We start from the raw sequence: 17,969 nt of genomic DNA, 5'->3' as shown, positions 1-17,969 counted from the left end.
ACCCATCTGGTCCAGTGGTTAGGATTTGGCAATTTCACTTTTGTGGGCCTGGGTTCCATCCCTGGTCGGGGAACTAAGATTCTGCAAGCCATGTGATGTAGCCAAAAAAAAAAAAAACTTAAGTTATTCAAAGATATTACCTGTAACAGGTTTTCAAAAAATGACTCCTGAATAGAATTTGTTGAACATAGTTCTGTGCGTGATACTAGGTACTACCTCACAGGCATGCTGTTCAATTTCAGAATGACATTGTCAATAAGCAATTTCAAATCAAATAACAAGGATCAATGAGAAGAAGTCTTATAAACTTCCATTTCAACTTATTTGGTTAACTGAAAGCTTTGAGTTGAAAGAGATTATAATTTCAAAAATGACTACCAAGTCACCGGCAAAAGTAGTACAGAACTTTTAGTGGCAATTTAAACAGAAAAGAAGTTCATCACCTTTGCAACTAAAGGGAAAAAAAATCTGTTTGTATCCCCTTTACATCACATAAGCCTAAATACAGTTACAGCGTCTGCATGTTCTCATTATTTTACCAGTTTCCTATGTAAAACTTTGTTAAAAAAGTGAAAATACAAATCTCATTTATCATATATTTTGTGTCTATTTTCCTCGTGACCCACATTTGACAGTAAGAACAAAATCTTGCCTTCTTCTAAGTATTTAATATTAAATAAAATTAATAAGGATCTAAAAATTATTTGAGAAATGTTAAACTTGCTGAAAATATTACTTGATAGTGGTATATGCTATGCTTTGCTCCAAATAGTATTATGGATAATAAATGAAAACTTCCAATAAGAGCTAATATTTATATCAGTAAATATGGAGTATAAAAAAGATTGTCAGGTATTATCTCCTTTATTTACAACCAAACTTCCATGAGAAGGTATAATAAATTAGTTCCACTTTACAGAAACAGAAATTGAGGCTTAAAGAAGTCAAGTAACTTGCAAGAAAATGAGGTTAAGAGGTATAGCCAGAGTTCAAAGCTAGATCTTCCTGACTCCAAAACTAATACAGTTGATCCTTGAACAACACAGTTTGAACTGTGCAGGTCCAGTTATACAGGTATCCCCCCCACCCCCGCAATGAACATGCACTATAGTACCACATGATCCATGGCTGGATGAATCTGAGGATGAGCAACTATGGGTACAGAGAGCCAAACCACAAAGTTTCATGGGGATTCTCCACTGCACAGGGGTCTGGCGCCACTAACTCCCAAGTTGTTCAAGGATCAACTGAATTCACCTGCCACTCATCCTACACATTTAACAAATTATATCAAAATAAGTCTGTTCTGCTACAATGTATGTATTGCTACAATGTATGTATTTGCTACAATGTATTTATTTGTAGTTGCCTAAGAACTAATTCAAAGCAAACAGTGTGGAATGATGCTGGTGTAAAAGGAAGTCATAATGCTTCATACGCTGTTTTTCCTAGCATAGTAAATGTTTTAAGCAAACTGAGGAAAGCTTTTTCACAAACAAACATAAAAGCCTAGAAACAGATAGATGAATATTTTAAGGAAAAAGCCCTGAAAATCTACAAAAGTACTTTTCTTTCTTATAAGTAATTGGTTTAGTGACTTCAGGAATTGTTCTTCTTTCAGCTTGGGTTAACCAATCTGCCAAAGCTGCCTGTACAAATGAAGCAAAAAACAAAACAAAACAAAACACCTCCCTGTAAAAAGACAATGGATTAATGAAGAATGCTACACATAAAATTAGATTTTTCATTTTAATGAAGACAGCCTCTTAGAAGCAATGCCCTTCCAGGACCTACAACTAGATGAGGCTGAGCCTAACGTTTGAGATTCCAAAGACTGACAGTAAAAAAAGGTACAAATGCTAGTCTTTTTATTATTAGGATTGCTATTGTTTTTAGTTAGTATCCAAGATCAGTTTCAGGGAATTTCACTAGTCTGTCTCAACTCTTTTTTTGCCCATGAGCTTACTACTTTCACCACACAAATCTGCAAATCTCAAGTTTTGTCAAGCTACATAATCATCATCCCTCAGTATTTGCAGGTGATTGGTTCCAGGACCCCCTCAGATACCAAAATCTGCAGATGCCCAAGTCCCATATATAAAATAACATAGTATTTGCATAAAGCCTAAGCATATCCTCATCTCTAGATTACTTATAATACCTAATACAATGTGAAAAGAAAGTGAAAGTGTTAGTTGCTCAGTCATGTCTGACTCTTTGCAACTCCACGCACTGTAGCCCACCAGACTCCTCCATGCATGGGATTTTAAAGACAAGAATACTGGAGTGGGTTGCTATTTCCTTCTCCAGGGGATCTTCCCAACCCAGGGATCGAACCCAGGTCTCCTACATTGCAGGCAGACTCCTCACCATCTCAGCTTCCAGGGAAGCCCCCTTTTTTCCATGAAATACAATGCAAATGTCCATAAATACTATATAAATAGCTATGCCAGCAAGTGGAAAATTCCAATTTTGCATTTTAGGAACTTTTGGAATTTTTTCCCACAAAATATTTTGATTGACCTCTCAGATGTAGAATCTGCGGGTACAAAGTGAAAGTGTTAGTCATTCATTCGTGTCCTACTGTTTACAACCCCAAGGGCTGTAGCCCGTCAGGCACCTCTGTACATGGAATTCTCCAGGCAAGAATACTGGAGTGGGTTGCCATTTCTTTCTCTCTTCTTTCTCTTCCCGACCAGGGATTTAACCTGGGTCTCCTGCAATGCAGGCAGATTCTTTACTGTCTGAGCCACCAGGAAAGTTTGGCAGCAACTCCAGTGTGCATTAGACAAAACATTCCTTATGAACCTTTAGTACATGGACTGACTAAAATGCCAAGGATAGTTTTTAGTGAGGTAAACTCCAATGCTACAGAGAAAATAATGTGTGTTAAAACTGCTCCATTAGGAGTAAAATGCAGCAGGAGCGATTAATGCTACTTTGATGATTTGTTATTGATCTTTAAATAAAGATCAATGTAGACATGAGAAACACACATACCCCAAAACAGCTCTTAATGTACTTCATTTCTTAACAACTAGAGAAGATGATCCTATGGAGAATGATTCTACTGAATAATCTAAGGCTATTCAGCTTACATGTATCCAAAGTTATATATACAGCATCAAAACAGAAAGCTCACATAGATAAACACAGTTTGCATAGAAAACAGGCCGTATAAAACATATATTTTCATACACAGTTGCCCAGAATTAAGTGTTTATAACAAAGCATTCTCGGAAAAAATTACTCAAGTGATACCTGGTGACCTAAGTTAAGTGACTAAATGTAGGTTTAGGTTTAGGTTCTGATTAACTAATTCCCACACTAACAAACAATCCCCCTGATCACTAGAAAGGCATCCTACAATTCAACTCAATTCTGACCACTACCTACCCAGATTTGCATAAAACCTATGCATATCCTCATCTCTAGATTACTTATAATACCTAATACAGTGTGAAAAGAAAGTTAAAGTGTTAGTTGCTCAGTCATGTCTGACTCTTTGCAACTCCACGCACTCTAGCCCACCAGACTCCTCCATGCATGGGATTTTAAAGACAAGAATACTGGATAGAACTCTGGTTTCAGAGGTTCCAATGACCCCCACCTTGGGTTTCAGAAGCCAGCTTCAAGTCCAGGTTATTACCTGTGTTTCTGACCAATCAGCTATACAGATCAGAGGTTCCCATGACCCCCTCCTTCAATTCAGTTCAGTTCAGTCACTCAGTCGTGTCCAATTCTTTGCAACCCCATGGACTCCACTACGCCAGGCCTCCCTGTCCATCACCAACTACCAGAGCTTACTCAAACTCATGTCCACTGAGTCAGTGATGCCATCCAACCATTTCATCCTATGTCATCCCCTTCTCCCACCTTCAATCTTTCCCAGCATCAGGGTCTTTTCCAATGAGTCAGTTCTTCACATCAGGTGGCCAAAATATTGGAGTTTTAGCTTCAGCATCAGTCCTTCTAATGAAACTTGAGGACTGATTTCCTTTAGGATGGACTGGCTGGATCTCCTTGCAGTCTAAGGGAGTCTCAAAAGAGTCTTCTCCAACACCACAGTTCAAAAGCATTAATTCTTCAGCACTCAGCTTTAAGGTCCAACTCTCACATCCATACTTGACTACTGGAAAAACCATAGCTTTGCCTACATGGACCTTTGTTGGCAAAGTAACGTCTCTGCTTTTTAATATGCTGTTTAGGTTGGTCATACTTTTTCTTCCAAGAAGTAAGCGCCTTTTAATTTCATGACTGCAATCACCATCTGCAGTAATTCTGGAGCCCCCAAAAATAATTCTGTCACTGTTTCCACTGTTTCCCCATGTATTGGCCATGAAGTTATGGGACCAGACATCATGATCTTAGTTTTCTCAATCTTGAGTTTTAAGCCAACTTTTTCACTCTCCTCTTTCACTTTTGTCAAGAGACTCTAGTTCTTCCTCGCTTTCTGCGGTAAGTGTGGTGTCAGTTGCATATCTGAGGTTATTGATATTTCTCCCAGTAATCTTGATTCCAGCTTGTGCTTCATCCAGTTCAGCATTCTCATGATGTACTCTGCATATAAGTTAAATAAGCAGGGTGACAATATACAGCCTTGATGTACTCCTTTCCTGATTTGGAACCAGTCTGTTGTTCCATGTCCAGTTCTAACTGTTGCTTCTTGACCTGCATAGAGATTTCTCAAGAGGCAGGTCAGATGGTCTGGTATTCCCATCTCTTTAAGAATTTCCCACAGTTTGTTGTGATCCACACAGTTGAAGGCTTTGGTGTAGTCAATAAAGCAAAAGTAGATGTCTTTCTGGAACTCTCTTGCTTTTTTGATGATCCAGCGGATGTTGGCAATTTGATCTTTGGTTCCTCTGCCTTTTCTAAATTCAGCTGGAACATCTGGAAGTTCCCAGTTCACGTACTGTTGAAGCCTGGCTTGGAGAATTTTGAGCACTACTTTGCTAGCGTGTAAGATAAGTGCAGTTGTGCGGGAGTTTGAGCATTCTTTGGCATTGCCTTTCTTTGGGACTGGAATGAAAACTGACCTTTTCCAGTCCTGAGTTTTCCGAATTTGCTGACATACTGAGTGCAGCACTTTCACAGCATCATCTTTTAGGATTTGAAATAGCTCAACTGGAATTCCATCACCTCCACTAGCTTTGTTCATAGTGATGCTTCCTAAGGCCCACTTGACTTTGCACTCCAGGATGTCTGGCTCTAGGTGAGTGATCACACCATCGCAGTTATCTGGGTCATGAAGATCTTTTTTATATAGTTCTTCTGTGTATTCCTGCCACCCCTTCTTAATATTTTCTGCTTCTGTTAGGTCCAAACCATTTCTGTCCTTTACTGTGCCCATCTTGGCATGAAATGTTCCCTTGGTATCTCTAGTTTTCTTGAAGAGATCTCTAAGTCTTTCCCATTCTATTGTTTTCCTCTATTTCTTTGCATTGATCACTGAGCAAAGCTTTCTTATCTCTCCTTGCTATTCTTTGGAACTCTGCATTCAAATGGGTATATCTTTCCTCTTCTCCTTTGCCTTTCCCTTCTCTTCTTTTCACAGCTATTTGTAAGGCCTCCTCAGACAACCATTTTGCCTTTTTTTCTTGGGAATGGTCTTGATTCCTGCCTCCTGTACAATGTCACGAACCTCTGTCCATAGTTCTTCAGGCACTCTATCAGGTCTAATCCCTTGAATCTATTTCTCACTTTCACTGTATAATTGTAAGGGATTTGACTTAGTGGTTTTCCCTACTTTCTTCAATTAAAGTCTGAATTTGGCAATAAGGAGTTCATGATCTGAACCATAGTCAGCTCCCGGTCTGGTTTTTGCTGATTGTATAGAGCTTCTCCATCTTTGGCTGCAAAGAATATAATCAATCTGATTTTGGTATTGACCATGTGGTGATATCCATGTGTAGAGTTACTACAATCTTACTACATTACCAATTTATAATAAAGGATATAACTCAAATTGGAAGAGATGAAAAGGGCAAGGAATGGGGAAGGTCAGAAAGTTACTTCATTGACATAACAAAAGACACTTTTTATTACTCTCATTTTTTAGGCAATTCAATAGGTTTTAGGAGCTCTGAGTCAGGAACTGTGGACAAGACCAAACATGTATGAGAAATAAATTCTGGCCATCTGACAACCAGATTTATAAGATCACAGCATCACAGTGGTCAAAAATGTGTTTCTTTTCCCTATTAGTCTTAATATTGTGCCTTCCTATTTCCCTGTTTCTATCTATAAAGTCTCATTATGATGTTTTGCATGTCAGAGATTACACAGTAGTAATCTGTACAGTACTACCACATTTGTTGTTTAAATCAACAGAGTTGGGAAAAGAGGTTATGCATTTTAACAGAATAAAGCAAGAAAATTTCAAGTAATCATTTAAGTAATCAAAAACTAATATGTAAAACACTTTCATTTACTCCAGGAAAGTTTCCTTCCTTTATTACTTTTGACTTGAGCAAATATAATAAATTAGTTCATCTTCCATGTGTGCATGCACACTCTGTCCTGCCTGCCTGACTCTTTGCAACCCTGTGGACTGTAGCCCTCCAGGCTCCTTTGTCTATGGAGTTTTCAGGCAAGGATACTGGAATGAGTAGCCATTCCCTTCTCCAGGGAATCTTCCGGACACGGGGACTGAACCCACGTCTCTCGCAATTGCCTGCACTGGCAGGCAGGTTCTTTACCACTGTGCCACCTGTATCTCCAATTTAGAGAGAAAGTTATTCAAACTAACATTTTCTGCCTGAATGACATTTTTAATCCGTCACCATGCAAAATTCAGAAACCACAAAGGCAAATTATTCCTGTGCATACATCATCATCTCTGAATTTCACACCTAAAACCTGTTTCCTGTATCAAATGATGGAACCTGTAATTAATACCATTGCTCAAACCAGAACATGAGGTTAGTTTTGACTCCTGTCTTCATTTCATATACCATATCTAATTTTGGCACATTTGCCTCAGGGTCTTTACATTTGCTGTTCCTTCTTGCTCAAACGCTCTGCCACAGACAATATGCCTCACACTGTCACTTTATCCTTAAGGTCCTTTGCACAAGTGTCCCCATCTCAGAGACCTTCCAAAAACACTTTATCTTGTTGCAACCTCTTCCTGACACTCCCTATCCTATTCCCAGCACTCTTTCTCTTCTAAAGTCCTTATCTTAATAAATATTATACCTGGGATATAGTTGGCACTCAAAAACTTTGAATATATCACTAGGGCTCAGTCAGTTGATATCAGATAGTCCCAGCCTGAGGGAGTAACAGGGTTTCACAATGTGAAGGGTTGATAGTGGTACCTTCACTGATCTGTTTCAACATATCACAAATTACCTAGTTTAATGACCTGAGCCGCAGAAAACAGGTGAGAGACTTAAGATAATTCCTGCAACAAAAGTAGCATTGGAGATAATACTAATAATTTAAGCACACTAAACAGATAAATGGCAGAAGGGTACCTTTTCTTCTTAGTACTCCCTCTTTACCAAGTAAAAATGATTAACCAGATACAATAAGACAGTCAAAAAGAAGATAAAGATAACTATTTAAAATACAGATTTACACCTATTACCAACAATAACTTCTCCCTGTGTATAAATTTTGCCCCAATATATTAGCAAATAACAGTGTAAAGCAACCACAGTTAGTAAAATACTTAAAATTTTAAGTATTTAAAACATTAACAGATCTCTAGGTTGTAAGCTTTTTTCCTCTGGCAAGGCTTAAAATCACAATTTTCAGTTTAGAACTTTGGAAACTGTCACTAAGTTTAGATGCCTCTTTTATGATTCCTTATAAAATAGTATAAGATAAGAAACACATACCATGGGGAAAAACTTATTTTTCCTGTCATGGTAGACAAGGCTTAAATATGATTTGGGGAATAACATGAACATAAACCAAAACGTATTTTTCTGTCAGTAAGTTACTGTATAAATATACACAGAAAACACTGTTCAAGATTATGGTGGGGGGAAAAACTAGAATTAGAAAACATTATGTACTATAGGATATTTGTCATAAAGTGAATAGTCATGCTTTTCTAATGTGACTCAGTTTATAGTCTTTGCTGGCTTCTTAATGAAATGCAAAGTTTTCTAAGAAAATACAGGAAAATATCAATATGTTCTCAGCTGCAAATTCATTCTATAGTTAAATATTTACTGGCTGCCTTTTACATGACAGGCATTCTTCTAGGTACAAGGCACAGAAGACTGAAGAAAAAGACAAGATGTCTTCAGGAGGGAGATTCTTTACCTCTTTAATTAAAATTTTTTATGGAAAATCTAGAATATCATCTGCTACGAGAGTGCCTACCTTATTCAAAATAAAAATTTCTATAAAAAGCTTTACCGAGATCCCATCACACAAGAAACTCATTCATTTCACCTTTCAATTAGCAAGCAAAGAAAATGACAACCGAATGGCACAAAGTACTACCAGATGTCATGGATATGGTTAGTTATATAACACACTGCAGCTTCATGATATAAGGAGTAACCGTGGAAATCTTTCCTTCGACATAGAGGTCTGCTCTTCATACAAGAGCAAAGCACCTAAAAGGATTGTGAAATTGGATGAGTTACTGATTTTTCTTTACACAAAGAGAGTCCCAAATTGATTACTTTTCCTGTGAAGGCATGGGCTTCCTGTAGTATGTGATCCAGCAGTTATTTTTGTAAAATTAAAAACATTTAAGGTAAACATGGCATTTAAACTATGGCATTTCAGCTATAAAATTACATGATTTATACAGAAACAAAACAACTTACAACTAGCTCTCTATATGACTCTCATAAAGTATAAATCAAGATTTTTTTTAAAAAAATAAGCATATTATATATACAATTTAGAAAAATAATGAAGAAAACTAACTACACTGCTCTCCCTAAAAGATACTTGTGAAGATAAAAAGGAGTTCTACCATTCTATTAAAAGTATCTTTAAAACTTTGTTCACCTCATTTGTATCACAACATTTGAGATTTCAGTACGTACTTCAATGTGAATATTAGCAAAGTACATTTCAAATAATTTGTTACTACACAATGACATATATTGGGCTATATGTTAACTTTTTACTGATACAGGTGAACAACCGAAAGTCTGGAGACTACAATACAGTACAAAACAGAGCCAGCCGCAGCAGGAGGCACACCGCTCCTGGAGAACATCGATCAAGACCCCAAGACAGGCAGTCTTCTTTGGCTTCACATGAATTAATTAAACCCACCACACCTCAGTTAATCACTGGGGACACCAAGCCAGAAAAATAATAATAATAATAATAATATGAAAGAATCAACAAATAAACATCATCCCTTGAGGAGAAAAACAATACAGAACATTTCTCCTCATCAAAATGAGATAGTCAGTGTGTAAAGACTGTGAAAAGTTAGAGAGAATCAGTCAAGTTCATGAACGTCTTCACTGTCACAGCATTATTAAACGTCTGTCCCTCTCCCCGACAAAAGCCGCTTCTAATGCTGACTTTCCATTAACACATAAGAAGCTGTACAAAGTTATAGAAAAGGCATCACAAGGAGTTTTAATTAAGTTCCATCCCCTTCTCTCATTGTGTTCCTTCCAATAAACATACAAACCAGTCAAGGCAATTCCACCTTAAAAAGCTCCATTGGCGGGGGCGGGGGGTCTGCCGGCTGTGGGAGACCCAGGTAAGGGAGCACGGCTCCCATCCCAGTTTACGTCCTGGCGCTTAGTGTCAGAGTTAAAAAAAAAAAAGCTCCATCAGAACACCTAGGCTCCATTCCCACCAAATTCTGAACCACTACTCTTGAAAGAGTTGTCTCCACTTCCTCAACCCGTGTCAAGCCACATTTTAGCTGCCACCAGTTCACTAAAATTGTTTTTACCAATTTGAAACCCTAAAGTCCTAAACTGGTGAGCATCTGTATTTATTTCATGTGCCCTCTCATGTGACACAACTGACAAGTCTCCCTCCTCCCAGGAGCACTCTCTTCATTCTTGTGACACTACACTGTCTAGGTTTTTGTCTCACCTGTATTGTTAATTTTCCTTTACTAGTTTTTACAACTCTACCTTAAGGTTTGTCTCTGCTTAACTCCTGAGGAGATTCTGCCCACACTCAAGGTTTTAATTACTATCTAGCAGTCTTCAAGTATATATTTCCAAAAGGGACCTCTCTCTCCTGAGCTCCGGAAACCACAGGAAAAAAATGTATACACATAACTGGCCACTGGAAATCTTCAACTAACTCTCACACAGGCCTCAACACAACATGTTCAAAACCAAAAAGTTCTCCGCACCTACACCAACTCCACTCTCCTACTGTGTCATTTATCTCCATGTCATTTATCTCAGTGCGATCTTATCCTAAAAAAGCACCACCACCTGCCACCCCAACAGAATGCGTAAAGCACCAGCTTTTTTCCTTCTTGACAAATTCCTAGTAACTCCAAAAGACTACTCACTCTTACAACTTGCCCCAAGCAGTTATACTAAAGAAATAAAGCTCCATTCTGTCTTTTTCAAATAACTTGTCTTCACAAATTCTGTCATTAGATTCCTTCTGGAGATCATTAAAAAATGAGTTCAACTAACAAGCACATGAGAAGATGCTCAACATCACTCATTATGAGAGAAATGCAAATCAAAACTACAAGGATATACCATCTCACACCAGTAAGAATGGCCATCATCAAAAAGTCTACAAATAAGAAAAGCTGGAGAGGGTGTGGAGAAAGGCAACGCACTTGCATTGCTGGTGGGAATGTAAACTGATACAGCCACTCTGGAAGAAGGTATGGAGATTCCTTAAAAAGGCAGGAATAAAACCACTGCATGACCCAGCAATCCCACTACTAGGCACATACCCTGAGGAAACCCAAACTGCATGTACCCCAGTGTTCATCACAGCGCTATTTACAATAGCTAGAACATGGAATCAACCTATATGTCCGAAGACAGATGAATGGATAAAGAAGCTGCGGTACACATATGTAATGTAAAACTACTCAGCCATAAGAAGGAATGCATTTGAGTCAGTTCTAATGAGATGGACGAACCCAGTGCCTATTATACAGAGTGAAGTAAGTCACAAAGAGAAAGATAAATATCATATACTGACACATATATATGGAAACTAAAGAGATGGCACTGATGAAATTATTTTCAGGGCAGCAATGGAGAAACAGACCTAGAGAACAGACCTATGGACAGGGGGAGGGGAGGAGGGAGAGGGTAAATGTATGGAGAATGTAACATGGAAACTTAATAGTACCACATGTAAAACAGACAGCCAGTGAGAATCTGCTGCATGACTCGGGGAACGCAGACAGGGGCTCTGTGACAGGCTGAAGGGTGGGATGGGGAGAGAGACGGGAGGCAGGTTCAGGAGGAAGGGGACATGGATGTCCTTATGGCTGATTCTTGTTGATGTATGACAGAAAACCACAAAAGTCTGTAAAACAATAATCCAATTAATTTTTAAAAAATGACTTCAAAATACAGATATTTCTTGCTATAGAGTAAACATAGCTTACAAATGCAAAACTTTTAGAATCCTAATAGTAGACTTGTGCTTTTGAAATTCCAGGAGTATAAGTATACATGTGGATCCCCAATATGTGTGTTTAAAAATTTCCAAAATGGGATTTCCCCAGCAGTCCAGTGGTTAGGACACCACGCTTTCACTGCCAAAGGCCTGGATTCAACCCCTGGTCAGGGAACTGAGATTCCACAATCTAGGCAGCAGAGCCCCTCCCCACCAAAAAAAACTAAAGGAAAGGAAAAACAGACACATTGGTGAGGGGGGTGGGGGGGTGGGGGCGAGACAATCTTATTAATAACAAGAAAAGGGTTCATATTAGAGCAGAAAAAAAAGGTATGATTTTATAATTTTCAATAACTATATCACTATATCCTCTGAAAATGTTCCTCATTAACAATAGAAACCTATCCTTAATCCTAACAAAAACCTACCAGTGCCTCAAAGGACTGGATGGGCTAGTCATCTGACCAAGCAGAAATGAAAATAGCACACTGATGTCAAAGCTAATGAGTAAGGAGTATCCATTACTAGGTGAGTCCCCTCATAGGAACAGACTAACTTCCCCCAGGGAACACGGGAATTTCATACACTTCCAAGTTTTGGAAGTGCTCAAGTTCACTAAGTCATTCTAGTATCTACATCACATTCTATTGCCAGGTGTCATCTTTCCAAAGTATACCAAGTTGGTGTAATTAGTAAATCATCCAACATAAACAGAAACCTCAGGAGCACTGCCAGAGATGAGTGCTGGAAAAGCCATCTGTTCATGGAAATAATATTTCTATTTCCCTAGTGATTACAGCTACCAGTGACAACTGTGAAATCCCAAGAGAAGAAAAGAAAATTTAACTGTCTCAAAACTTTAATTATTCATATAAACTAGCCAAAAAACTAAAGCTAAATGTTACACAAAAGACTCTCTAATCCCCTAATATTTCTGGCTAATTATTCCACTGGTAGTCTACATCTGCCCTACTAAAATCTGATTATGAATCAGAAATAACTCACTGGGAACACTTTTATATATAAAAGTGATTGTGGGTAATAACTACAATTCACAAAAACTGTCATTTTTAATGTGCATAAAATCCTGTCCTACACAATAAAAGAACAGACGTTACTGTCAAAGTTTAAACTCTCGGGGGAAAAAAAAAACAAAACCTTAAACTCTCTTAACCACTAGAAGAGTGAGACAGTTTAACAACAACAAAGTTAATTTCAACAGCATATTCAACCTGTATTTTTTTAATATCTTCAATAATAAGCAATTTATGATTAGGAAGCATGTTAAACATTGCCTTTACAAATAAAGTGAATCTGTTATGTTGATTTAAACACATAGTTTACAGGTTTGCAAAAACATACTCTAATAACTGCATAAATACTGACCTATAATCCCACACATACAGTTATGGGATCTTTTGCTTTGTTTGACTTTTGGCCAGAGTCTCATTTGTTTTAACTAGTGTTCTTCAACCATTCCCTCTTTTTTATTGTCTTTTTGAAATAAATTATTTTCTAGAATGGAGAAGTTTTATCTTCTAGATATTTTAATAGAAAATAACCAAGGTTCCCTTATTTCTTGTAGCTCAGTTTTAGGCATGATCTTTAGTATCTCAGAGGAAAACTATTTTTAATAATTTATACTTAACTATTTGAATCTGCTCAATAACATATTAAAACCATATACTTTTGATATGAAAACAGGGATATACACTGTGTCTAAAACACTATGCAGGAGTTAATTATGTGTGTTACTGTGTTACTTGTTCAGTTGAGTCCGACTCTTCGCGACCCCACGGATTGTAGCTGGCCAGGCTCCTCTGTCCATGAGATTCTCCAAGCAAGAAAACTGGAGTGGGTTAGTTCCAAACAACCCAACGTTTATAGCTTTAAACAGCAGACATAGGTAAAGCATCATTCATAAGTACTTGCTTATGAGTAACTGCCCAAGGCAAAAATATTTGATGACAGAAACCATGTTCATAAACCAAGTAAAATTACAGTTTACTTTTACTGTACACATATCCAAGTAATACAATTAAAGATCATCAAAAAGTCAAGCAAAATACCCCAAATTCCTTCAAAGTCATAAGAAATGGCAAGCAGTAAAGAAATGACTGCTCCAAAGAGTCCCAGAATAGAAACACTCTCTCTGTACTATTCTAACTCATCCCTCTCAAAACACATTCACCCTCAGGGAACAAACACAGAATTCATTGCAACTGTGGATACAATTTGTGAGCGCCCTTTCATTGCTCCATAAAGGCTCATCATTGTAGATGTTCATCAGTTTTTAAGCCACATCCACAGCTGCTGTCTTAAGTTAGAAAAACAACAAAATTTGACAACAAAAAAAACTTACAAATGACATCTACAGAACAGTTTTACATAAAACAAAATGAAAAGTACTCCAGTATAATAAAAAGAATAAGTATATCTCAAATACAAAAAACATGAGGCTCAAGACATTTTTAATAGTGATACCTTTCACTTACATGGTGTGAGAATTACTCTCTAAAGCCTTCTAGCACATACAGTATCATTTCTAACTTAAACCCTAGATCCAAGATATCATTTACACAGAAAATAAGTGAAGCAGGGATATTATCAAATTAGTTAGTGGTGAACCGTGTCTATCTCATGACCACCAGCCTGTGTTCTTTCAAAAACCTTCCTTCCAAAATCATATACTAAACTTCAGAAGCAAAAATCCCACATAAAACTGTTCTTAAAAAGTCTATTAAAAAAAACTCCTGTATAAACCAATTCCCTATTCAACTTTACCCTCCTGCATCAGATCTGTTCCCTGCCTGGACTGAGGAAGGGGCTGCTCTGGTTAGTGAGCACAGCCAGTCATGTGCCGATGGATGACTAAGAGTTAACCACACATGGGGAAGGGAGGATGCCCAGGAGCATCATCACATTAGACTGCATCATCACAAGATGATGTCTGCGGCAACGGGACTGGGATCCAGAGACATGAGCCTGAATTTCAACCCCCCACCAATGAGCAGGTGGACTTGGTTAAGTTTCTGTAAAACATAAGAACACTATCTTCCTCTCCAGACAATGGCAAGGCCTTCCATCCCTGGGCTGGGAAGATTCCCTGGGGGAGGGCACGGCAACCCACTCCAGTATTGTTACCTGGAGAATCCCCATGGACAGAGAAGCCTGGCGGGCTACAGTCCATAGGGTCACAGAGAGGTCAGACACGACTGAGCGACTAAGCACAGCACAGGACAAATCCCCCCAAAACAGAGCTTAAAGCTGCTGCTGCTGCTGCGGAGGCGCTTCGGTTGTGTCCAACTCTGCGCGACCCCACAGACGGCAGCCCACCAGGCTCCGCCACCCCTGGGCTTCTCCAGGCAAGAACACTGGAGTGGGTTGCCATTTCCTTCTCCAATGCATGAAAGTGAAAAGGGAAAGTGAAGTCGCTCAGTCGTGCCCAACTCTTAGCGATCCCATAGACTGCAGCCTACCAGGCTCCATATTAGATGGATCTGTATTTATACCAGGGGGCCTATAAAATTTTTTTAAGTATAACATACAATAGTAAAAGTAGGACTTTAAAATTAATGAGAAAACGAAAGCACATTCAAACAGTGATGCTGTTAGAACACTTCATTTATTCAGTCATTCGACAAACTTGCGTACCCACTATATTCCAGTGGGGAAGAGAAATGAAGTAAAAAGCAAATAACACACATTGTTAGAAGGTGATACATGCCAGTGAGTAAAATAAAACAGGGAAAGAGAATAAAATGTGGAATAAAAAGTAGGATAAATGCAGTAAAATGAAAAAGCACTATAAAGGAGATTAAAAAAAAAAAAAGGTGCCAGTGAGGTGGAAAACCAGAAGTGTGGTATCCTAGAAGTCAAAGAAAAAAAAAAGTTTGAACAAGACGTCAAATGCCACTGATCAAGTCAAGTCAAATGACACTGAGGGCGGGGGACTGCACATTCACCTGTGTGGAGGGAACTGGCTACCATGACAAGAACAATTTTGCTGACGTGGTCCAGACAAAAGCCTGGCTTTAAAAAGGTTTAGGGGAAATGGAGTAAGAGTAACTGGAGATAGAAAGAACTCCTCATACAAAGTTTGTTTCAAAGTATGAAAGAGAGAAATAGGAACTAGCGGGGAGTACAGATGAGAAAAAGCAGCTTCACTAGAACGGTAAAATTTGAGACCAGCAGGAAGGCCAGAGAGCTAGCCAATGTCACAGAGTAGCTGAGAAAGCAAGGGATCTAAGGCACAAGTAGAGAGTTGGCCCATAAGTTTGAAAGTATACTCACCCCACTGTAAGCAGTGCATATCTCTGGGAGTTGGGATTTAGGTGTGCAGTGGAACTATCTTATTCACTGTACTATGTTGATCTTTGTTTACAAGTAATATGTATTTGTCTAAATGAATCTTTTTAAAAAACTCAACACAGGATTTCAGGATGGTGGTGTCATCAGCTTAGTTTTTCAGCCTTTCCACATAAAAAGCACTCAGACAACAAAATTAAAACCTGTGGACAACATTTAGAAAAAAATTAGGTTACCAGGTAACCCCACAGACCCCCAATATCAACAGGTGTACAGTAATGAACTACCAAAAGCCACAGATTAAAGAAGGAAGCAATTCGGGGGGTGCAGGGGAAGGAGCTGACAAGGTTGTGACAGCGGTCCAACCAGGAGACGTAACTGGCCTGGAGAATAAAACCATGGCAGTGAGCAAGGAAAGGAGAGCCCAGAATATAAAACAGCTCAGCGGTAAAAGAAGCCACCTGCAATGCAGGAGACACAGGAGACTTGGGTTTGATCCCTGGGTTCGGAAAGATTCCCTGGAGAGGGAAATAGCAATCCACTCCAGTATTCTTGCCTGAGAAATCCCATGGACACAGGGCTACAGTCCACAGAGTTGCAAAAGAGTCAGACTCAATTTAGCGACTAAATAACAACAAGCCCATTTTACAGGATGCTATAACAGGTCTAGGTGGGAGGAAAAAACATGTTGTTTTGGAAAAAACAAATTTGGCTGGCCTACAGAACAACTAGTAGTAGTTTTAGAAATACAGATCTAAACATCTGAGGTGATGAGAAAAAGCCAGAGAATAGATAAAGCAAGGGAAGAAAAAGACTGCAACTGCAACATTTAAGACTCAAGATGGAGCAGGCGGAAAAGACGGAATGTGCAAGAGTTAACACAGGGTCTTAATAGTCAAGAACAAAGACATCACGGCCAACAAAAAAACAAAGGATGCAGAAAAATAAAACCAGATTTTGGGAGCCAGTTGTAGGGCTATTTATTGATGACCTGGGATGAAAAATCAGATTTTAACATGTAACAAAAAGAAGGATATAAAAATAAGCGGTAAAGCAGTGGCTTGAAAGAAATGTACGAAAGGAAATCAGCAGTAAGTAATTCTTAGAGAACAGCTGAGTCTGGGAGCCTGTTTGCATACATGCGTGAGATCCTCACAAGAATTCTGAGATATACTCCCCATTTTACAACTGGGGAAACTTAAATTACAACACAATTATATAACTTGTCCAAAACCATATAATGTGTATACAAAATAATTAAATGACTTGAAAATTGGTGTCTAGGCGGAAAAGGAGTAAGATGATGGATAAAAACTAAAAACACAAATTCGGGAAAGAGGATTTAACTGATTTAACTTCATCCCAGGAGTATCCGACAAGATTATTTTTTAAATTATACAAAATTTTACTTATAGACAAATGATGCAACTTCAGAGAACCTTTTGAGTTCAAACACTAGTCAAAAATATAGATTTATTTTTGAAGTATTGTAATAGAGAAGGATATAATAATCTCCTAAGCCTTGTATTAGCCTTACTTATATCTGGGACTGTCTTGCCATCTAATAGAGAGCTTGGAAGTTTTCAAATGATTAACATTTAGGTGGAGAGATACACAAAAGCTCTCTGAGTACAGGCTAGGGCAGTGGCAAGGAAAAAGGAAGGCTAAGTGAGCTTAGGTTAAATCACTAAATCCCTGACCCTCAGACTTATCTATAAAATGGAGATACCATCTCCTTTCATAGTGTAGTTCTCAGTAGACATTCAACCAGAATGTCAGTTCCCTAATCCCCTTAAATAGTTTGCTTAAAAAAAAATTATGATTGCTAAACTAATGACATTTTAAATACAGAATGTTAGCATTTCCATTTAAAACAAAGTTTAAGAATATGCTCCCAGTTGATAACAGTAGCTAATTTCCTAGTGGAAGACTACAGTGGCTTACTTTACACGACATATTCAAGTAACTTTTGAATTTCTTAAAACAAACATACTATTTTATCAAGAGAAATAATCAAGGTGTTTACAGATGAAATTAACTAGCACTTAAGAAAAACTTCCACATCAGGATAGTCACTTCTCTGCAATAATTGTAGAAACAGAGTA

General features: G+C 38.2%; 1 protein-coding gene across 14 annotated transcripts in view; it reads right to left on the bottom strand.

Annotated features, from left to right (window-relative positions):
* The window catches only part of RBPJ (recombination signal binding protein for immunoglobulin kappa J region), a 230,795-nt gene that overhangs the window by 81,093 nt on the left and 131,733 nt on the right, over positions 1–17,969 (bottom strand). For 3 of the 14 annotated variants that reach the window (XM_065907076.1, XM_065907084.1, XM_065907079.1), the window contains one exon: positions 15,850–16,067. The exons of the other annotated variants lie outside the window; for them this stretch is intronic. The gene's annotated coding sequence lies outside the window, so the exon portion shown is untranslated. The remainder of the gene's footprint in view (positions 1–15,849; positions 16,068–17,969) is intronic. 14 annotated transcript variants of the gene reach the window in all.

The sequence above is a fragment of the Muntiacus reevesi genome, chromosome 16 (genome assembly GCF_963930625.1).
Source record: "Muntiacus reevesi chromosome 16, mMunRee1.1, whole genome shotgun sequence".
Lineage (NCBI taxonomy): Eukaryota > Metazoa > Chordata > Mammalia > Artiodactyla > Cervidae > Muntiacus > Muntiacus reevesi.
Note: the sequence above shows the minus strand (reverse complement) of the source record. Positions and strands in the feature narration are given on the sequence as shown.